This window comes from Poecile atricapillus, chromosome 18, assembly GCF_030490865.1.
Source record: "Poecile atricapillus isolate bPoeAtr1 chromosome 18, bPoeAtr1.hap1, whole genome shotgun sequence".
Lineage (NCBI taxonomy): Eukaryota > Metazoa > Chordata > Aves > Passeriformes > Paridae > Poecile > Poecile atricapillus.
In genome coordinates, this window is record NC_081266.1 from 11,266,010 (window position 1) to 11,285,632 (window position 19,623).

Genomic DNA, 19,623 nt, shown 5'->3' on the forward strand with positions numbered 1-19,623 from the left:
GGAACAGGGCTTGTGTGGCCCAAAGCAAGGCCAGGCCAGGCCAGGGATGGCCAGCAGAATCCAGTGCATGGGCTAGCGTGTCCCTGAGCAGGGAGTGCCCAGCCCCAGCCTGGCAGCAGGGGACCCGCTCTGCCCGTGGGGAGCACCTGCCTGTTCTGCTGCTGGCATCGGTCTTCATCCCAAGACCATGTCCTCCGCCTCGTCTTCTAGATCAATATCCATCTCCTCAATGGAGTCTTCTGTTTCCACCTCCATTTCTTCCTCTGTCTCATCCACATCCATGTCCATCTCTTCTTCACCAGTATCCTCTCCATCAACTTCTATTTTTTCTTCTGTGATAATTTGTGTATCCACCTCCGTCTCCTCCTCTCGGTCTGGGACAGCCTGCAGAGGTAGCGAAATCGCAGAGTGGGGTCCCTTTCCCACACTATCCCACACAGCTCCAGCCCACCCAGGCAGCTGCAGGGTGTTCTCCTCCGTGGAATAGTACCATACCTTCTTTGGAACAAATGTAGACATCCTGCAGGGATGGATAGACAACTCCAGACAATGGCAAGGTTTCAGGACTGCTGGGGGTATCAGGGAGCAGGTGGCAACAAGGTGACAGGGGTAGCTGTGGAGCAGGGTGAAGAGCGTGCTGACACAAGGAGCCAAGGGTTGTGTTGTGGCCGTTGCTGGATGCTGGAAGTTCTAGCTGGAGCGTGCACTGTGACATCAGTGCCAGGAGCCCAGGCCCAGGCTGAAGAGGACAACGGAGACCATAGAATGATGGAATCCTTGGGTGGCTGGGCTTGGAAGGGACCCTAAAGACCATCTTGTTCCAAGCGGAGCAATCTTCCCCCAGAATATGTTGCTCAGAGCCCTGCTCCCAGCTGGCCTTGGATGTTGCCAAGGATGGAGCATCCGCAGCCTGTGTGCACAGCCTGGGCCAGTGCCCCAGCAGCCTGAGTGGAAAAGAGCAGCTTCATTAGATGCAACCTCAATCTCACTCCTGCAGTTGAAAGGCTTCTCCTCTCTGTGCCCATCTTTCCTAGAGCTGCAGGGAGGCCTCGCCAGCACCTTCTCTTTCCAGGCTGAGCATCCCCAGCCCCACATGGACAGCAGTACGATGCGTGGGGGTGAAGGCTAAAGGGTAGCAAAGAGCATCAGGAAGTGAGAGATGGAAGCTTTTGGAGATGGAAGCTTTGCCTCTAAATGTAGAAAATCAAGAAAAGTGGAGGGGGAAAATGGTGGGACTCTGGCTCTGTTCTAACTGGCGAAGATTTTCTTTTCATCTTTTCTGTCGTGCTGCCCCAAGTTTTGTTGTTTGAAAGGAGGTTTGGCAAGATATCCATTGTCTTCTCCATTGGTGAAACACTGAACAACATCTGGGCAGGCTGATGATGCAGAGCAAAATCTGCAAATATCAACTGGGGATCCTGATCCTAGGGAATGCCGCTAAAGCCAGCCGAAAGCAATTTCTGGAAAGTCAAGCCTGGTTGACGTCTCCTGGAGTTGGGCTGTGCCAAATTCACCTGTCATTTATGAAGAAGGAAAAAAACTCAAACCAAAAGAGAAAAAAACACAAAGAAACAAACCCAAAGAAACCAATCAAACAAACAGATAAAAAACCCCAAATAAAACCAAAGGCAATGAGAAGTTAGGATTAGTTGTAAGGATATCACAGCAGGTGAATGGCTGCTTCCTACAGGATCTCCATCCAAAGCCACCTAGAGAACTTCTCCAAAATATATCCAGCAGGAGAAATCTAAAAAGTGATCCATGGCCGCTTTGGGGGCAGCTCTGCATTACGGTGAAGGACGAGCATGCAGTGGTACAGATGCAGCATTGCCCACCCTCCAGGCTGCTGTTTGCTCTGCTGAAAGACTCTTGCAGGACTGTGGCCCCTCTCCATGCAATGGAAATCATTGCCACAGCTCTCAGTTGAGGCACTGGCATTTCCAGAGCCAGATTCAGGCACAATCCTACTGCCTGCTGAGCATCTGGGAAAGATCCTGAGCATCTTCAGGCCTAGAAGCACAAAAGAGCTCAGGCTCTCCCTGAACTGGGTTTTCAGGGCAGGTTTCCATAGCTCTGCAAGATTTCTTCATCCCTCAACACGTCTGACTTTATGTCCAATGATGCATTTGGCTTCCTTCCTTCCTCCTGTGTGCCCCTGAGTAACCTTCCACGTGGATGGAGGAGATTGTGTACAGGACGATTGATTCCTGGATTGCCATTTGGCTTCACTGTCACTCAGTTGAACATGGTCCTTATCTAAGAAAGACTTCCAGGAAATGGGTAGGAGATTTGGCTCTGAGAGGAGCAGAAAGCACATTTTCTACACCAAATTGCCAGCTGATGCAGTTTCCCTGCCAAAATAGTGATTCTCATTCATCTTCCTGGGAAGAATGTGAAGACCCATTCAGAGATCCCAGGTTCAGCTGGCCTGTGGCTTTGTGTACCTCATTTCGCATGTCCAATTTCAAGGGCCACTAAAAGAGGCTTATGTTTGCCTTGCTAGCCAGAAGTGCTGTAGGTATTTCCAGGAGAAAAGGAAAAACATCGCTGTCCTGTGGTGTGGTAGAAATGCCACCACAATTGTGACTCTGTGAGCAAAGCCAGCCAGTGCTTTTTGGCACCGCAAGAGCTGAGAGTGTGGCAGAGCGGTTTTGATACTCTTTTTAAGAGTCCTGAAAACATTGTTCCCAAAACAATCCACAACTTTGCAAATGTGCCCGAAGCAAATGCAGAGAGAACTGGGGTGTGAAAAGCAAAGAATGTTTATTTGTAGAAGAAAAGGAACAAAAATGAACTACACGACATATTTACATTGTAAGAATATTGGTAACAACAATAACAACAACAAAGTATAGAACCTATGTACCTAAGAACTTATCTAACCAAACTATAGGAAACGTATTTACAGAAGACTTAATCAAATCCTAAAACCTCTATGGTGAGCACAACAAGTCTAAAACGTATATACAGAAGGGTGGCATCTGTGTCTGGGATGTGCCGCAGTCCTGGAAGAAAAACAAGTAGCACGGTCAGTGCAGTCAGGCATGGAGGGGTGTTCCATGTGCTCCCGGGCTGGGACACTGGCACAGGGGGACTCTGCTGCCAGAAGTGAGCCTGGCTGGGGCTGGGGGCTGTGGCCCAGGCACTGGAACAGGGCTTGTGTGGCCCAAAGCAAGGCCAGGCCAGGCCAGGGATGGCCAGCAGAATCCAGTGCATGGGCTAGCGTGTCCCTGAGCAGGGAGTGCCCAGCCCAGCCCCAGCCTGGCAGCAGGGGACCCGCTCTGCCCGTGGGGAGCACCTGCCTGTTCTGCTGCTGGCATCGGTCTTCATCCCAAGACCATGTCCTCCGCCTCGTCTTCTAGATCAATATCCATCTCCTCAATGGAGTCTTCTGTTTCCACCTCCATTTCTTCCTCTGTCTCATCCACATCCATGTCCATCTCTTCTTCACCAGTATCCTCTCCATCAACTTCTATTTTTTCTTCTGTGATAATTTGTGTATCCACCTCCGTCTCCTCCTCTCGGTCTGGGACAGCCTGCAGAGGTAGCGAAATCGCAGAGTGGGGTCCCTTTCCCACACTATCCCACACAGCTCCAGCCCACCCAGGCAGCTGCAGGGTGTTCTCCTCCGTGGAATAGTACCATACCTTCTTTGGAACAAATGTAGACATCCTGCAGGGATGGATAGACAACTCCAGACAATGGCAAGGTTTCAGGACTGCTGGGGGTATCAGGGAGCAGGTGGCAACAAGGTGACAGGGGTAGCTGTGGAGCAGGGTGAAGAGCGTGCTGACACAAGGAGCCAAGGGTTGTGTTGTGGCCGTTGCTGGATGCTGGAAGTTCTAGCTGGAGCGTGCACTGTGACATCAGTGCCAGGAGCCCAGGCCCAGGCTGAAGAGGACAACGGAGACCATAGAATGATGGAATCCTTGGGTGGCTGGGCTTGGAAGGGACCCTAAAGACCATCTTGTTCCAAGCGGAGCAATCTTCCCCCAGAATATGTTGCTCAGAGCCCTGCTCCCAGCTGGCCTTGGATGTTGCCAAGGATGGAGCATCTGCAGCCTGTGTGCACAGCCTGGGCCAGTGCCCCAGCAGCCTGAGTGGAAAAGAGCAGCTTCATTAGATGCAACCTCAATCTCACTCCTGCAGTTGAAAGGCTTCTCCTCTCTGTGCCCATCTTTCCTAGAGCTGCAGGGAGGCCTCGCCAGCACCTTCTCTTTCCAGGCTGAGCATCCCCAGCCCCACATGGACAGCAGTACGATGCGTGGGGGTGAAGGCTAAAGGGTAGCAAAGAGCATCAGGAAGTGAGAGATGGAAGCTTTTGGAGATGGAAGCTTTGCCTCTAAATGTAGAAAATCAAGAAAAGTGGAGGGGGAAAATGGTGGGACTCTGGCTCTGTTCTAACTGGCGAAGATTTTCTTTTCATCTTTTCTGTCGTGCTGCCCCAAGTTTTGTTGTTTGAAAGGAGGTTTGGCAAGATATCCATTGTCTTCTCCATTGGTGAAACACTGAACAACATCTGGGCAGGCTGATGATGCAGAGCAAAATCTGCAAATATCAACTGGGGATCCTGATCCTAGGGAATGCCGCTAAAGCCAGCCGAAAGCAATTTCTGGAAAGTCAAGCCTGGTTGACGTCTCCTGGAGTTGGGCTGTGCCAAATTCACCTGTCATTTATGAAGAAGGAAAAAAACTCAAACCAAAAGAGAAAAAAACACAAAGAAACAAACCCAAAGAAACCAATCAAACAAACAGATAAAAAACCCCAAATAAAACCAAAGGCAATGAGAAGTTAGGATTAGTTGTAAGGATATCACAGCAGGTGAATGGCTGCTTCCTACAGGATCTCCATCCAAAGCCACCTAGAGAACTTCTCCAAAATATATCCAGCAGGAGAAATCTAAAAAGTGATCCATGGCCGCTTTGGGGGCAGCTCTGCATTACGGTGAAGGACGAGCATGCAGTGGTACAGATGCAGCATTGCCCACCCTCCAGGCTGCTGTTTGCTCTGCTGAAAGACTCTTGCAGGACTGTGGCCCCTCTCCATGCAATGGAAATCATTGCCACAGCTCTCAGTTGAGGCACTGGCATTTCCAGAGCCAGATTCAGGCACAATCCTACTGCCTGCTGAGCATCTGGGAAAGATCCTGAGCATCTTCAGGCCTAGAAGCACAAAAGAGCTCAGGCTCTCCCTGAACTGGGTTTTCAGGGCAGGTTTCCATAGCTCTGCAAGATTTCTTCATCCCTCAACACGTCTGACTTTATGTCCAATGATGCATTTGGCTTCCTTCCTTCCTCCTGTGTGCCCCTGAGTAACCTTGCACGTGGATGGAGGAGATTGTGTACAGGACGATTGATTCCTGGATTGCCATTTGGCTTCACTGTCACTCAGTTGAACATGGTCCTTATCTAAGAAAGACTTCCAGGAAATGGGTAGGAGTTTTGGCTCTGAGAGGAGCAGAAAGCACATTTTCTACACCAAATTGCCAGCTGATGCAGTTTCCCTGCCAAAATAGTGATTCTCATTCATCTTCCTGGGAAGAATGTGAAGACCCATTCAGAGATCCCAGGTTCAGCTGGCCTGTGGCTTTGTGTACCTCATTTCGCATGTCCAATTTCAAGGGCCACTAAAAGAGGCTTATGTTTGCCTTGCTAGCCAGAAGTGCTGTAGGTATTTCCAGGAGAAAAGGAAAAACATCGCTGTCCTGTGGTGTGGTAGAAATGCCACCACAATTGTGACTCTGTGAGCAAAGCCAGCCAGTGCTTTTTGGCACCGCAAGAGCTGAGAGTGTGGCAGAGCGGTTTTGATACTCTTTTTAAGAGTCCTGAAAACATTGTTCCCAAAACAATCCACAACTTTGCAAATGTGCCCGAAGCAAATGCAGAGAGAACTGGGGTGTGAAAAGCAAAGAATGTTTATTTGTAGAAGAAAAGGAACAAAAATGAACTACACGACATATTTACATTGTAAGAATATTGGTAACAACAATAACAACAACAAACTATAGAACCTATGTACCTAAGAACTTATCTAACCAAACTATAGGAAACGTATTTACAGAAGACTTAATCAAATCCTAAAACCTCTATGGTGAGCACAACAAGTCTAAAACGTATATACAGAAGGGTGGCATCTGTGTCTGGGATGTGCCGCAGTCCTGGAAGAAAAACAAGTAGCACGGTCAGTGCAGTCAGGCATGGAGGGGTGTTCCATGTGCTCCCGGGCTGGGACACTGGCACAGGGGGACTCTGCTGCCAGAAGTGAGCCTGGCTGGGGCTGGGGGCTGTGGCCCAGGCACTGGAACAGGGCTTGTGTGGCCCAAAGCAAGGCCAGGCCAGGCCAGGGATGGCCAGCAGAATCCAGTGCATGGGCTAGCGTGTCCCTGAGCAGGGAGTGCCCAGCCCCAGCCTGGCAGCAGGGGACCCGCTCTGCCCGTGGGGAGCACCTGCCTGTTCTGCTGCTGGCATCGGTCTTCATCCCAAGACCATGTCCTCCGCCTCGTCTTCTAGATCAATATCCATCTCCTCAATGGAGTCTTCTGTTTCCACCTCCATTTCTTCCTCTGTCTCATCCACATCCATGTCCATCTCTTCTTCACCAGTATCCTCTCCATCAACTTCTATTTTTTCTTCTGTGATAATTTGTGTATCCACCTCCGTCTCCTCCTCTCGGTCTGGGACAGCCTGCAGAGGTAGCGAAATCGCAGAGTGGGGTCCCTTTCCCACACTATCCCACACAGCTCCAGCCCACCCAGGCAGCTGCAGGGTGTTCTCCTCCGTGGAATAGTACCATACCTTCTTTGGAACAAATGTAGACATCCTGCAGGGATGGATAGACAACTCCAGACAATGGCAAGGTTTCAGGACTGCTGGGGGTATCAGGGAGCAGGTGGCAACAAGGTGACAGGGGTAGCTGTGGAGCAGGGTGAAGAGCGTGCTGACACAAGGAGCCAAGGGTTGTGTTGTGGCCGTTGCTGGATGCTGGAAGTTCTAGCTGGAGCGTGCACTGTGACATCAGTGCCAGGAGCCCAGGCCCAGGCTGAAGAGGACAACGGAGACCATAGAATGATGGAATCCTTGGGTGGCTGGGCTTGGAAGGGACCCTAAAGACCATCTTGTTCCAAGCGGAGCAATCTTCCCCCAGAATATGTTGCTCAGAGCCCTGCTCCCAGCTGGCCTTGGATGTTGCCAAGGATGGAGCATCTGCAGCCTGTGTGCACAGCCTGGGCCAGTGCCCCAGCAGCCTGAGTGGAAAAGAGCAGCTTCATTAGATGCAACCTCAATCTCACTCCTGCAGTTGAAAGGCTTCTCCTCTCTGTGCCCATCTTTCCTAGAGCTGCAGGGAGGCAGGCACAATCCTACTGCCTGCTGAGCATCTGGGAAAGATCCTGAGCATCTTCAGGCCTAGAAGCACAAAAGAGCTCAGGCTCTCCATGAACTGGGTTTTCAGGGCAGGTTTCCATAGCTCTGCAAGATTTCTTCATCCCTCAACACGTCTGACTTTATGTCCAATGATGCATTTGGCTTCCTTCCTTCCTCCTGTGTGCCCCTGAGTAACCTTGCACGTGGATGGAGGAGATTGTGTACAGGACGATTGATTCCTGGATTGCCATTTGGCTTCACTGTCACTCAGTTGAACATGGTCCTTATCTAAGAAAGACTTCCAGGAAATGGGTAGGAGTTTTGGCTCTGAGAGGAGCAGAAAGCACATTTTCTACACCAAATTGCCAGCTGATGCAGTTTCCCTGCCAAAATAGTGATTCTCATTCATCTTCCTGGGAAGAATGTGAAGACCCATTCAGAGATCCCAGGTTCAGCTGGCCTGTGGCTTTGTGTACCTCATTTCGCATGTCCAATTTCAAGGGCCACTAAAAGAGGCTTATGTTTGCCTTGCTAGCCAGAAGTGCTGTAGGTATTTCCAGGAGAAAAGGAAAAACATCGCTGTCCTGTGGTGTGGTAGAAATGCCACCACAATTGTGACTCTGTGAGCAAAGCCAGCCAGTGCTTTTTGGCACCGCAAGAGCTGAGAGTGTGGCAGAGCGGTTTTGATACTCTTTTTAAGAGTCCTGAAAACATTGTTCCCAAAACAATCCACAACTTTGCAAATGTGCCCGAAGCAAATGCAGAGAGAACTGGGGTGTGAAAAGCAAAGAATGTTTATTTGTAGAAGAAAAGGAACAAAAATGAACTACACGACATATTTACATTGTAAGAATATTGGTAACAACAATAACAACAACAAAGTATAGAACCTATGTACCTAAGAACTTATCTAACCAAACTATAGGAAACGTATTTACAGAAGACTTAATCAAATCCTAAAACCTCTATGGTGAGCACAACAAGTCTAAAACGTATATACAGAAGGGTGGCATCTGTGTCTGGGATGTGCCGCAGTCCTGGAAGAAAAACAAGTAGCACGGTCAGTGCAGTCAGGCATGGAGGGGTGTTCCATGTGCTCCCGGGCTGGGACACTGGCACAGGGGGACTCTGCTGCCAGAAGTGAGCCTGGCTGGGGCTGGGGGCTGTGGCCCAGGCACTGGAACAGGGCTTGTGTGGCCCAAAGCAAGGCCAGGCCAGGCCAGGGATGGCCAGCAGAATCCAGTGCATGGGCTAGCGTGTCCCTGAGCAGGGAGTGCCCAGCCCCAGCCTGGCAGCAGGGGACCCGCTCTGCCCGTGGGGAGCACCTGCCTGTTCTGCTGCTGGCATCGGTCTTCATCCCAAGACCATGTCCTCCGCCTCGTCTTCTAGATCAATATCCATCTCCTCAATGGAGTCTTCTGTTTCCACCTCCATTTCTTCCTCTGTCTCATCCACATCCATGTCCATCTCTTCTTCACCAGTATCCTCTCCATCAACTTCTATTTTTTCTTCTGTGATAATTTGTGTATCCACCTCCGTCTCCTCCTCTCGGTCTGGGACAGCCTGCAGAGGTAGCGAAATCGCAGAGTGGGGTCCCTTTCCCACACTATCCCACACAGCTCCAGCCCACCCAGGCAGCTGCAGGGTGTTCTCCTCCGTGGAATAGTACCATACCTTCTTTGGAACAAATGTAGACATCCTGCAGGGATGGATAGACAACTCCAGACAATGGCAAGGTTTCAGGACTGCTGGGGGTATCAGGGAGCAGGTGGCAACAAGGTGACAGGGGTAGCTGTGGAGCAGGGTGAAGAGCGTGCTGACACAAGGAGCCAAGGGTTGTGTTGTGGCCGTTGCTGGATGCTGGAAGTTCTAGCTGGAGCGTGCACTGTGACATCAGTGCCAGGAGCCCAGGCCCAGGCTGAAGAGGACAACGGAGACCATAGAATGATGGAATCCTTGGGTGGCTGGGCTTGGAAGGGACCCTAAAGACCATCTTGTTCCAAGCGGAGCAATCTTCCCCCAGAATATGTTGCTCAGAGCCCTGCTCCCAGCTGGCCTTGGATGTTGCCAAGGATGGAGCATCTGCAGCCTGTGTGCACAGCCTGGGCCAGTGCCCCAGCAGCCTGAGTGGAAAAGAGCAGCTTCATTAGATGCAACCTCAATCTCACTCCTGCAGTTGAAAGGCTTCTCCTCTCTGTGCCCATCTTTCCTAGAGCTGCAGGGAGGCCTCGCCAGCACCTTCTCTTTCCAGGCTGAGCATCCCCAGCCCCACATGGACAGCAGTACGATGCGTGGGGGTGAAGGCTAAAGGGTAGCAAAGAGCATCAGGAAGTGAGAGATGGAAGCTTTTGGAGATGGAAGCTTTGCCTCTAAATGTAGAAAATCAAGAAAAGTGGAGGGGGAAAATGGTGGGACTCTGGCTCTGTTCTAACTGGCGAAGATTTTCTTTTCATCTTTTCTGTCGTGCTGCCCCAAGTTTTGTTGTTTGAAAGGAGGTTTGGCAAGATATCCATTGTCTTCTCCATTGGTGAAACACTGAACAACATCTGGGCAGGCTGATGATGCAGAGCAAAATCTGCAAATATCAACTGGGGATCCTGATCCTAGGGAATGCCGCTAAAGCCAGCCGAAAGCAATTTCTGGAAAGTCAAGCCTGGTTGACGTCTCCTGGAGTTGGGCTGTGCCAAATTCACCTGTCATTTATGAAGAAGGAAAAAAACTCAAACCAAAAGAGAAAAAAACACAAAGAAACAAACCCAAAGAAACCAATCAAACAAACAGATAAAAAACCCCAAATAAAACCAAAGGCAATGAGAAGTTAGGATTAGTTGTAAGGATATCACAGCAGGTGAATGGCTGCTTCCTACAGGATCTCCATCCAAAGCCACCTAGAGAACTTCTCCAAAATATATCCAGCAGGAGAAATCTAAAAAGTGATCCATGGCCGCTTTGGGGGCAGCTCTGCATTACGGTGAAGGACGAGCATGCAGTGGTACAGATGCAGCATTGCCCACCCTCCAGGCTGCTGTTTGCTCTGCTGAAAGACTCTTGCAGGACTGTGGCCCCTCTCCATGCAATGGAAATCATTGCCACAGCTCTCAGTTGAGGCACTGGCATTTCCAGAGCCAGATTCAGGCACAATCCTACTGCCTGCTGAGCATCTGGGAAAGATCCTGAGCATCTTCAGGCCTAGAAGCACAAAAGAGCTCAGGCTCTCCCTGAACTGGGTTTTCAGGGCAGGTTTCCATAGCTCTGCAAGATTTCTTCATCCCTCAACACGTCTGACTTTATGTCCAATGATGCATTTGGCTTCCTTCCTTCCTCCTGTGTGCCCCTGAGTAACCTTGCACGTGGATGGAGGAGATTGTGTACAGGACGATTGATTCCTGGATTGCCATTTGGCTTCACTGTCACTCAGTTGAACATGGTCCTTATCTAAGAAAGACTTCCAGGAAATGGGTAGGAGTTTTGGCTCTGAGAGGAGCAGAAAGCACATTTTCTACACCAAATTGCCAGCTGATGCAGTTTCCCTGCCAAAATAGTGATTCTCATTCATCTTCCTGGGAAGAATGTGAAGACCCATTCAGAGATCCCAGGTTCAGCTGGCCTGTGGCTTTGTGTACCTCATTTCGCATGTCCAATTTCAAGGGCCACTAAAAGAGGCTTATGTTTGCCTTGCTAGCCAGAAGTGCTGTAGGTATTTCCAGGAGAAAAGGAAAAACATCGCTGTCCTGTGGTGTGGTAGAAATGCCACCACAATTGTGACTCTGTGAGCAAAGCCAGCCAGTGCTTTTTGGCACCGCAAGAGCTGAGAGTGTGGCAGAGCGGTTTTGATACTCTTTTTAAGAGTCCTGAAAACATTGTTCCCAAAACAATCCACAACTTTGCAAATGTGCCCGAAGCAAATGCAGAGAGAACTGGGGTGTGAAAAGCAAAGAATGTTTATTTGTAGAAGAAAAGGAACAAAAATGAACTACACGACATATTTACATTGTAAGAATATTGGTAACAACAATAACAACAACAAACTATAGAACCTATGTACCTAAGAACTTATCTAACCAAACTATAGGAAACGTATTTACAGAAGACTTAATCAAATCCTAAAACCTCTATGGTGAGCACAACAAGTCTAAAACGTATATACAGAAGGGTGGCATCTGTGTCTGGGATGTGCCGCAGTCCTGGAAGAAAAACAAGTAGCACGGTCAGTGCAGTCAGGCATGGAGGGGTGTTCCATGTGCTCCCGGGCTGGGACACTGGCACAGGGGGACTCTGCTGCCAGAAGTGAGCCTGGCTGGGGCTGGGGGCTGTGGCCCAGGCACTGGAACAGGGCTTGTGTGGCCCAAAGCAAGGCCAGGCCAGGCCAGGGATGGCCAGCAGAATCCAGTGCATGGGCTAGCGTGTCCCTGAGCAGGGAGTGCCCAGCCCCAGCCTGGCAGCAGGGGACCCGCTCTGCCCGTGGGGAGCACCTGCCTGTTCTGCTGCTGGCATCGGTCTTCATCCCAAGACCATGTCCTCCGCCTCGTCTTCTAGATCAATATCCATCTCCTCAATGGAGTCTTCTGTTTCCACCTCCATTTCTTCCTCTGTCTCATCCACATCCATGTCCATCTCTTCTTCACCAGTATCCTCTCCATCAACTTCTATTTTTTCTTCTGTGATAATTTGTGTATCCACCTCCGTCTCCTCCTCTCGGTCTGGGACAGCCTGCAGAGGTAGCGAAATCGCAGAGTGGGGTCCCTTTCCCACACTATCCCACACAGCTCCAGCCCACCCAGGCAGCTGCAGGGTGTTCTCCTCCGTGGAATAGTACCATACCTTCTTTGGAACAAATGTAGACATCCTGCAGGGATGGATAGACAACTCCAGACAATGGCAAGGTTTCAGGACTGCTGGGGGTATCAGGGAGCAGGTGGCAACAAGGTGACAGGGGTAGCTGTGGAGCAGGGTGAAGAGCGTGCTGACACAAGGAGCCAAGGGTTGTGTTGTGGCCGTTGCTGGATGCTGGAAGTTCTAGCTGGAGCGTGCACTGTGACATCAGTGCCAGGAGCCCAGGCCCAGGCTGAAGAGGACAACGGAGACCATAGAATGATGGAATCCTTGGGTGGCTGGGCTTGGAAGGGACCCTAAAGACCATCTTGTTCCAAGCGGAGCAATCTTCCCCCAGAATATGTTGCTCAGAGCCCTGCTCCCAGCTGGCCTTGGATGTTGCCAAGGATGGAGCATCTGCAGCCTGTGTGCACAGCCTGGGCCAGTGCCCCAGCAGCCTGAGTGGAAAAGAGCAGCTTCATTAGATGCAACCTCAATCTCACTCCTGCAGTTGAAAGGCTTCTCCTCTCTGTGCCCATCTTTCCTAGAGCTGCAGGGAGGCCTCGCCAGCACCTTCTCTTTCCAGGCTGAGCATCCCCAGCCCCACATGGACAGCAGTACGATGCGTGGGGGTGAAGGCTAAAGGGTAGCAAAGAGCATCAGGAAGTGAGAGATGGAAGCTTTTGGAGATGGAAGCTTTGCCTCTAAATGTAGAAAATCAAGAAAAGTGGAGGGGGAAAATGGTGGGACTCTGGCTCTGTTCTAACTGGCGAAGATTTTCTTTTCATCTTTTCTGTCGTGCTGCCCCAAGTTTTGTTGTTTGAAAGGAGGTTTGGCAAGATATCCATTGTCTTCTCCATTGGTGAAACACTGAACAACATCTGGGCAGGCTGATGATGCAGAGCAAAATCTGCAAATATCAACTGGGGATCCTGATCCTAGGGAATGCCGCTAAAGCCAGCCGAAAGCAATTTCTGGAAAGTCAAGCCTGGTTGACGTCTCCTGGGGTTGGGCTGTGCCAAATTCACCTGTCATTTATGAAGAAGGAAAAAAACTCAAACCAAAAGAGAAAAAAACACAAAGAAACAAACCCAAAGAAACCAATCAAACAAACAGATAAAAAACCCCAAATAAAACCAAAGGCAATGAGAAGTTAGGATTAGTTGTAAGGATATCACAGCAGGTGAATGGCTGCTTCCTACAGGATCTCCATCCAAAGCCACCTAGAGAACTTCTCCAAAATATATCCAGCAGGAGAAATCTAAAAAGTGATCCATGGCCGCTTTGGGGGCAGCTCTGCATTACGGTGAAGGACGAGCATGCAGTGGTACAGATGCAGCATTGCCCACCCTCCAGGCTGCTGTTTGCTCTGCTGAAAGACTCTTGCAGGACTGTGGCCCCTCTCCATGCAATGGAAATCATTGCCACAGCTCTCAGTTGAGGCACTGGCATTTCCAGAGCCAGATTCAGGCACAATCCTACTGCCTGCTGAGCATCTGGGAAAGATCCTGAGCATCTTCAGGCCTAGAAGCACAAAAGAGCTCAGGCTCTCCCTGAACTGGGTTTTCAGGGCAGGTTTCCATAGCTCTGCAAGATTTCTTCATCCCTCAACACGTCTGACTTTATGTCCAATGATGCATTTGGCTTCCTTCCTTCCTCCTGTGTGCCCCTGAGTAACCTTCCACGTGGATGGAGGAGATTGTGTACAGGACGATTGATTCCTGGATTGCCATTTGGCTTCACTGTCACTCAGTTGAACATGGTCCTTATCTAAGAAAGACTTCCAGGAAATGGGTAGGAGATTTGGCTCTGAGAGGAGCAGAAAGCACATTTTCTACACCAAATTGCCAGCTGATGCAGTTTCCCTGCCAAAATAGTGATTCTCATTCATCTTCCTGGGAAGAATGTGAAGACCCATTCAGAGATCCCAGGTTCAGCTGGCCTGTGGCTTTGTGTACCTCATTTCGCATGTCCAATTTCAAGGGCCACTAAAAGAGGCTTATGTTTGCCTTGCTAGCCAGAAGTGCTGTAGGTATTTCCAGGAGAAAAGGAAAAACATTGCTGTCCTGTGGTGTGGTAGAAATGCCACCACAATTGTGACTCTGTGAGCAAAGCCAGCCAGTGCTTTTTGGCACCGCAAGAGCTGAGAGTGTGGCAGAGCGGTTTTGATACTCTTTTTAAGAGTCCTGAAAACATTGTTCCCAAAACAATCCACAACTTTGCAAATGTGCCCGAAGCAAATGCAGAGAGAACTGGGGTGTGAAAAGCAAAGAATGTTTATTTGTAGAAGAAAAGGAACAAAAATGAACTACACGACATATTTACATTGTAAGAATATTGGTAACAACAATAACAACAACAAACTATAGAACCTATGTACCTAAGACCTTATCTAACCAAACTATAGGAAACGTATTTACAGAAGACTTAATCAAATCCTAAAACCTCTATGGTGAGCACAACAAGTCTAAAACGTATATACAGAAGGGTGGCATCTGTGTCTGGGATGTGCCGCAGTCCTGGAAGAAAAACAAGTAGCACGGTCAGTGCAGTCAGGCATGGAGGGGTGTTCCATGTGCTCCCGGGCTGGGACACTGGCACAGGGGGACTCTGCTGCCAGAAGTGAGCCTGGCTGGGGCTGGGGGCTGTGGCCCAGGCACTGGAACAGGGCTTGTGTGGCCCAAAGCAAGGCCAGGCCAGGCCAGGGATGGCCAGCAGAATCCAGTGCATGGGCTAGCGTGTCCCTGAGCAGGGAGTGCCCAGCCCCAGCCTGGCAGCAGGGGACCCGCTCTGCCCGTGGGGAGCACCTGCCTGTTCTGCTGCTGGCATCGGTCTTCATCCCAAGACCATGTCCTCCGCCTCGTCTTCTAGATCAATATCCATCTCCTCAATGGAGTCTTCTGTTTCCACCTCCATTTCTTCCTCTGTCTCATCCACATCCATGTCCATCTCTTCTTCACCAGTATCCTCTCCATCAACTTCCATTTTTTCTTCTGTGATAATTTGTGTATCCACCTCCGTCTCCTCCTCTCGGTCTGGGACAGCCTGCAGAGGTAGCGAAATCGCAGAGTGGGGTCCCTTTCCCACACTATCCCACACAGCTCCAGCCCACCCAGGCAGCTGCGGGGTGTTCTCCTCCGTGGAATAGTACCATACCTTCTTTGGAACAAATGTAGACATCCTGCAGGGATGGATAGACAACTCCAGACAATGGCAAGGTTTCAGGACTGCTGGGGGTATCAGGGAGCAGGTGGCAACAAGGTGACAGGGGTAGCTGTGGAGCAGGGTGAAGAGCGTGCTGACACAAGGAGCCAAGGGTTGTGTTGTGGCCGTTGCTGGATGCTGGAAGTTCTAGCTGGAGCGTGCACTGTGACATCAGTGCCAGGAGCCCAGGCCCAGGCTGAAGAGGACAACGGAGACCATAGAATGATGGAATCCTTGGGTGGCTGGGCTTGGAAGGGACCCTAAAGACCATCTTGTTCCAAGCGGAGCAATCTTCCCCCAGAATATGTTGCTCAGAGCCCTGCTCCCAGCTGGCCTTGGATGTTGCCAAGGATGGAGCATCTGCAGCCTGTGTGCACAGCCTGGGCCAGTGCCCCAGCAGCCTGAGTGGAAAAGAGCAGCTTCATTAGATGCAACCTCAATCTCACTCCTGCAGTTGAAAGGCTTCTCCTCTCTGTGCCCATCTTTCCTAGAGCTGCAGGGAGGCCTCGCCAGCACCTTCTCTTTCCAGGCTGAGCATCCCCAGCCCCACATGGACAGCAGTACGATGCGTGGGGGTGAAGGCTAAAGGGTAGCAAAGAGCATCAGGAAGTGAGAGATGGAAGCTTTTGGAGATGGAAGCTTTGCCTCTAAATGTAGAAAATCAAGAAAAGTGGAGGGGGAAAATGGTGGGACTCTGGCTCTGTTCTAACTGGCGAAGATTTTCTTTTCATCTTTTCTGTCGTGCTGCCCCAAGTTTTGTTGTTTGAAAGGAGGTTTGGCAAGATATCCATTGTCTTCTCCATTGGTGAAACACTGAACAACATCTGGGCAGGCTGATGATGCAGAGCAAAATCTGCAAATATCAACTGGGGATCCTGATCCTAGGGAATGCCGCTAAAGCCAGCCGAAAGCAATTTCTGGAAAGTCAAGCCTGGTTGACGTCTCCTGGAGTTGGGCTGTGCCAAATTCACCTGTCATTTATGAAGAAGGAAAAAAACTCAAACCAAAAGAGAAAAAAACACAAAGAAACAAACCCAAAGAAACCAATCAAACAAACAGATAAAAAACCCCAAATAAAACCAAAGGCAATGAGAAGTTAGGATTAGTTGTAAGGATATCACAGCAGGTGAATGGCTGCTTCCTACAGGATCTCCATCCAAAGCCACCTAGAGAACTTCTCCAAAATATATCCAGCAGGAGAAATCTAAAAAGTGATCCATGGCCGCTTTGGGGGCAGCTCTGCATTACGGTGAAGGACGAGCATGCAGTGGTACAGATGCAGCATTGCCCACCCTCCAGGCTGCTGTTTGCTCTGCTGAAAGACTCTTGCAGGACTGTGGCCCCTCTCCATGCAATGGAAATCATTGCCACAGCTCTCAGTTGAGGCACTGGCATTTCCAGAGCCAGATTCAGGCACAATCCTACTGCCTGCTGAGCATCTGGGAAAGATCCTGAGCATCTTCAGGCCTAGAAGCACAAAAGAGCTCAGGCTCTCCCTGAACTGGGTTTTCAGGGCAGGTTTCCATAGCTCTGCAAGATTTCTTCATCCCTCAACACGTCTGACTTTATGTCCAATGATGCATTTGGCTTCCTTCCTTCCTCCTGTGTGCCCCTGAGTAACCTTCCACGTGGATGGAGGAGATTGTGTACAGGACGATTGATTCCTGGATTGCCATTTGGCTTCACTGTCACTCAGTTGAACATGGTCCTTATCTAAGAAAGACTTCCAGGAAATGGGTAGGAGATTTGGCTCTGAGAGGAGCAGAAAGCACATTTTCTACACCAAATTGCCAGCTGATGCAGTTTCCCTGCCAAAATAGTGATTCTCATTCATCTTCCTGGGAAGAATGTGAAGACCCATTCAGAGATCCCAGGTTCAGCTGGCCTGTGGCTTTGTGTACCTCATTTCGCATGTCCAATTTCAAGGGCCACTAAAAGAGGCTTATGTTTGCCTTGCTAGCCAGAAGTGCTGTAGGTATTTCCAGGAGAAAAGGAAAAACATCGCTGTCCTGTGGTGTGGTAGAAATGCCACCACAATTGTGACTCTGTGAGCAAAGCCAGCCAGTGCTTTTTGGCACCGCAAGAGCTGAGAGTGTGGCAGAGCGGTTTTGATACTCTTTTTAAGAGTCCTGAAAACATTGTTCCCAAAACAATCCACAACTTTGCAAATGTGCCCGAAGCAAATGCAGAGAGAACTGGGGTGTGAAAAGCAAAGAATGTTTATTTGTAGAAGAAAAGGAACAAAAATGAACTACACGACATATTTACATTGTAAGAATATTGGTAACAACAATAACAACAACAAACTATAGAACCTATGTACCTAAGAACTTATCTAACCAAACTATAGGAAACGTATTTACAGAAGACTTAATCAAATCCTAAAACCTCTATGGTGAGCACAACAAGTCTAAAACGTATATACAGAAGGGTGGCATCTGTGTCTGGGATGTGCCGCAGTCCTGGAAGAAAAACAAGTAGCACGGTCAGTGCAGTCAGGCATGGAGGGGTGTTCCATGTGCTCCCGGGCTGGGACACTGGCACAGGGGGACTCTGCTGCCAGAAGTGAGCCTGGCTGGGGCTGGGGGCTGTGGCCCAGGCACTGGAACAGGGCTTGTGTGGCCCAAAGCAAGGCCAGGCCAGGCCAGGGATGGCCAGCAGAATCCAGTGCATGGGCTAGCGTGTCCCTGAGCAGGGAGTGCCCAGCCCCAGCCTGGCAGCAGGGGACCCGCTCTGCCCGTGGGGAGCACCTGCCTGTTCTGCTGCTGGCATCGGTCTTCATCCCAAGACCATGTCCTCCGCCTCGTCTTCTAGATCAATATCCATCTCCTCAATGGAGTCTTCTGTTTCCACCTCCATTTCTTCCTCTGTCTCATCCACATCCATGTCCATCTCTTCTTCACCAGTATCCTCTCCATCAACTTCTATTTTTTCTTCTGTGATAATTTGTGTATCCACCTCCGTCTCCTCCTCTCGGTCTGGGACAGCCTGCAGAGGTAGCGAAATCGCAGAGTGGGGTCCCTTTCCCACACTATCCCACACAGCTCCAGCCCACCCAGGCAGCTGCAGGGTGTTCTCCTCCGTGGAATAGTACCATACCTTCTTTGGAACAAATGTAGACATCCTGCAGGGATGGATAGACAACTCCAGACAATGGCAAGGTTTCAGGACTGCTGGGGGTATCAGGGAGCAGGTGGCAACAAGGTGACAGGGGTAGCTGTGGAGCAGGGTGAAGAGCGTGCTGACACAAGGAGCCAAGGGTTGTGTTGTGGCCGTTGCTGGATGCTGGAAGTTCTAGCTGGAGCGTGCACTGTGACATCAGTGCCAGGAGCCCAGGCCCAGGCTGAAGAGGACAACGGAGACCATAGAATGATGGAATCCTTGGGTGGCTGGGCTTGGAAGGGACCCTAAAGACCATCTTGTTCCAAGCGGAGCAATCTTCCCCCAGAATATGTTGCTCAGAGCCCTGCTCCCAGCTGGCCTTGGATGTTGCCAAGGATGGAGCATCCGCAGCCTGTGTGCACAGCCTGGGCCAGTGCCCCAGCAGCCTGAGTGGAAAAGAGCAGCTTCATTAGATGCAACCTCAATCTCACTCCTGCAGTTGAAAGGCTTCTCCTCTCTGTGCCCATCTTTCCTAGAGCTGCAGGGAGGCCTCGCCAGCACCTTCTCTTTCCAGGCTGAGCATCCCCAGCCCCACATGGACAGCAGTACGATGCGTGGGGGTGAAGGCTAAAGGGTAGCAAAGAGCATCAGGAAGTGAGAGATGGAAGCTTTTGGAGATGGAAGCTTTGCCTCTAAATGTAGAAAATCAAGAAAAGTGGAGGGGGAAAATGGTGGGACTCTGGCTCTGTTCTAACTGGCGAAGATTTTCTTTTCATCTTTTCTGTCGTGCTGCCCCAAGTTTTGTTGTTTGAAAGGAGGTTTGGCAAGATATCCATTGTCTTCTCCATTGGTGAAACACTGAACAACATCTGGGCAGGCTGATGATGCAGAGCAAAATCTGCAAATATCAACTGGGGATCCTGATCCTAGGGAATGCCGCTAAAGCCAGCCGAAAGCAATTTCTGGAAAGTCAAGCCTGGTTGACGTCTCCTGGAGTTGGGCTGTGCCAAATTCACCTGTCATTTATGAAGAAGGAAAAAAACTCAAACCAAAAGAGAAAAAAACACAAAGAAACAAACCCAAAGAAACCAATCAAACAAACAGATAAAAAACCCCAAATAAAACCAAAGGCAATGAGAAGTTA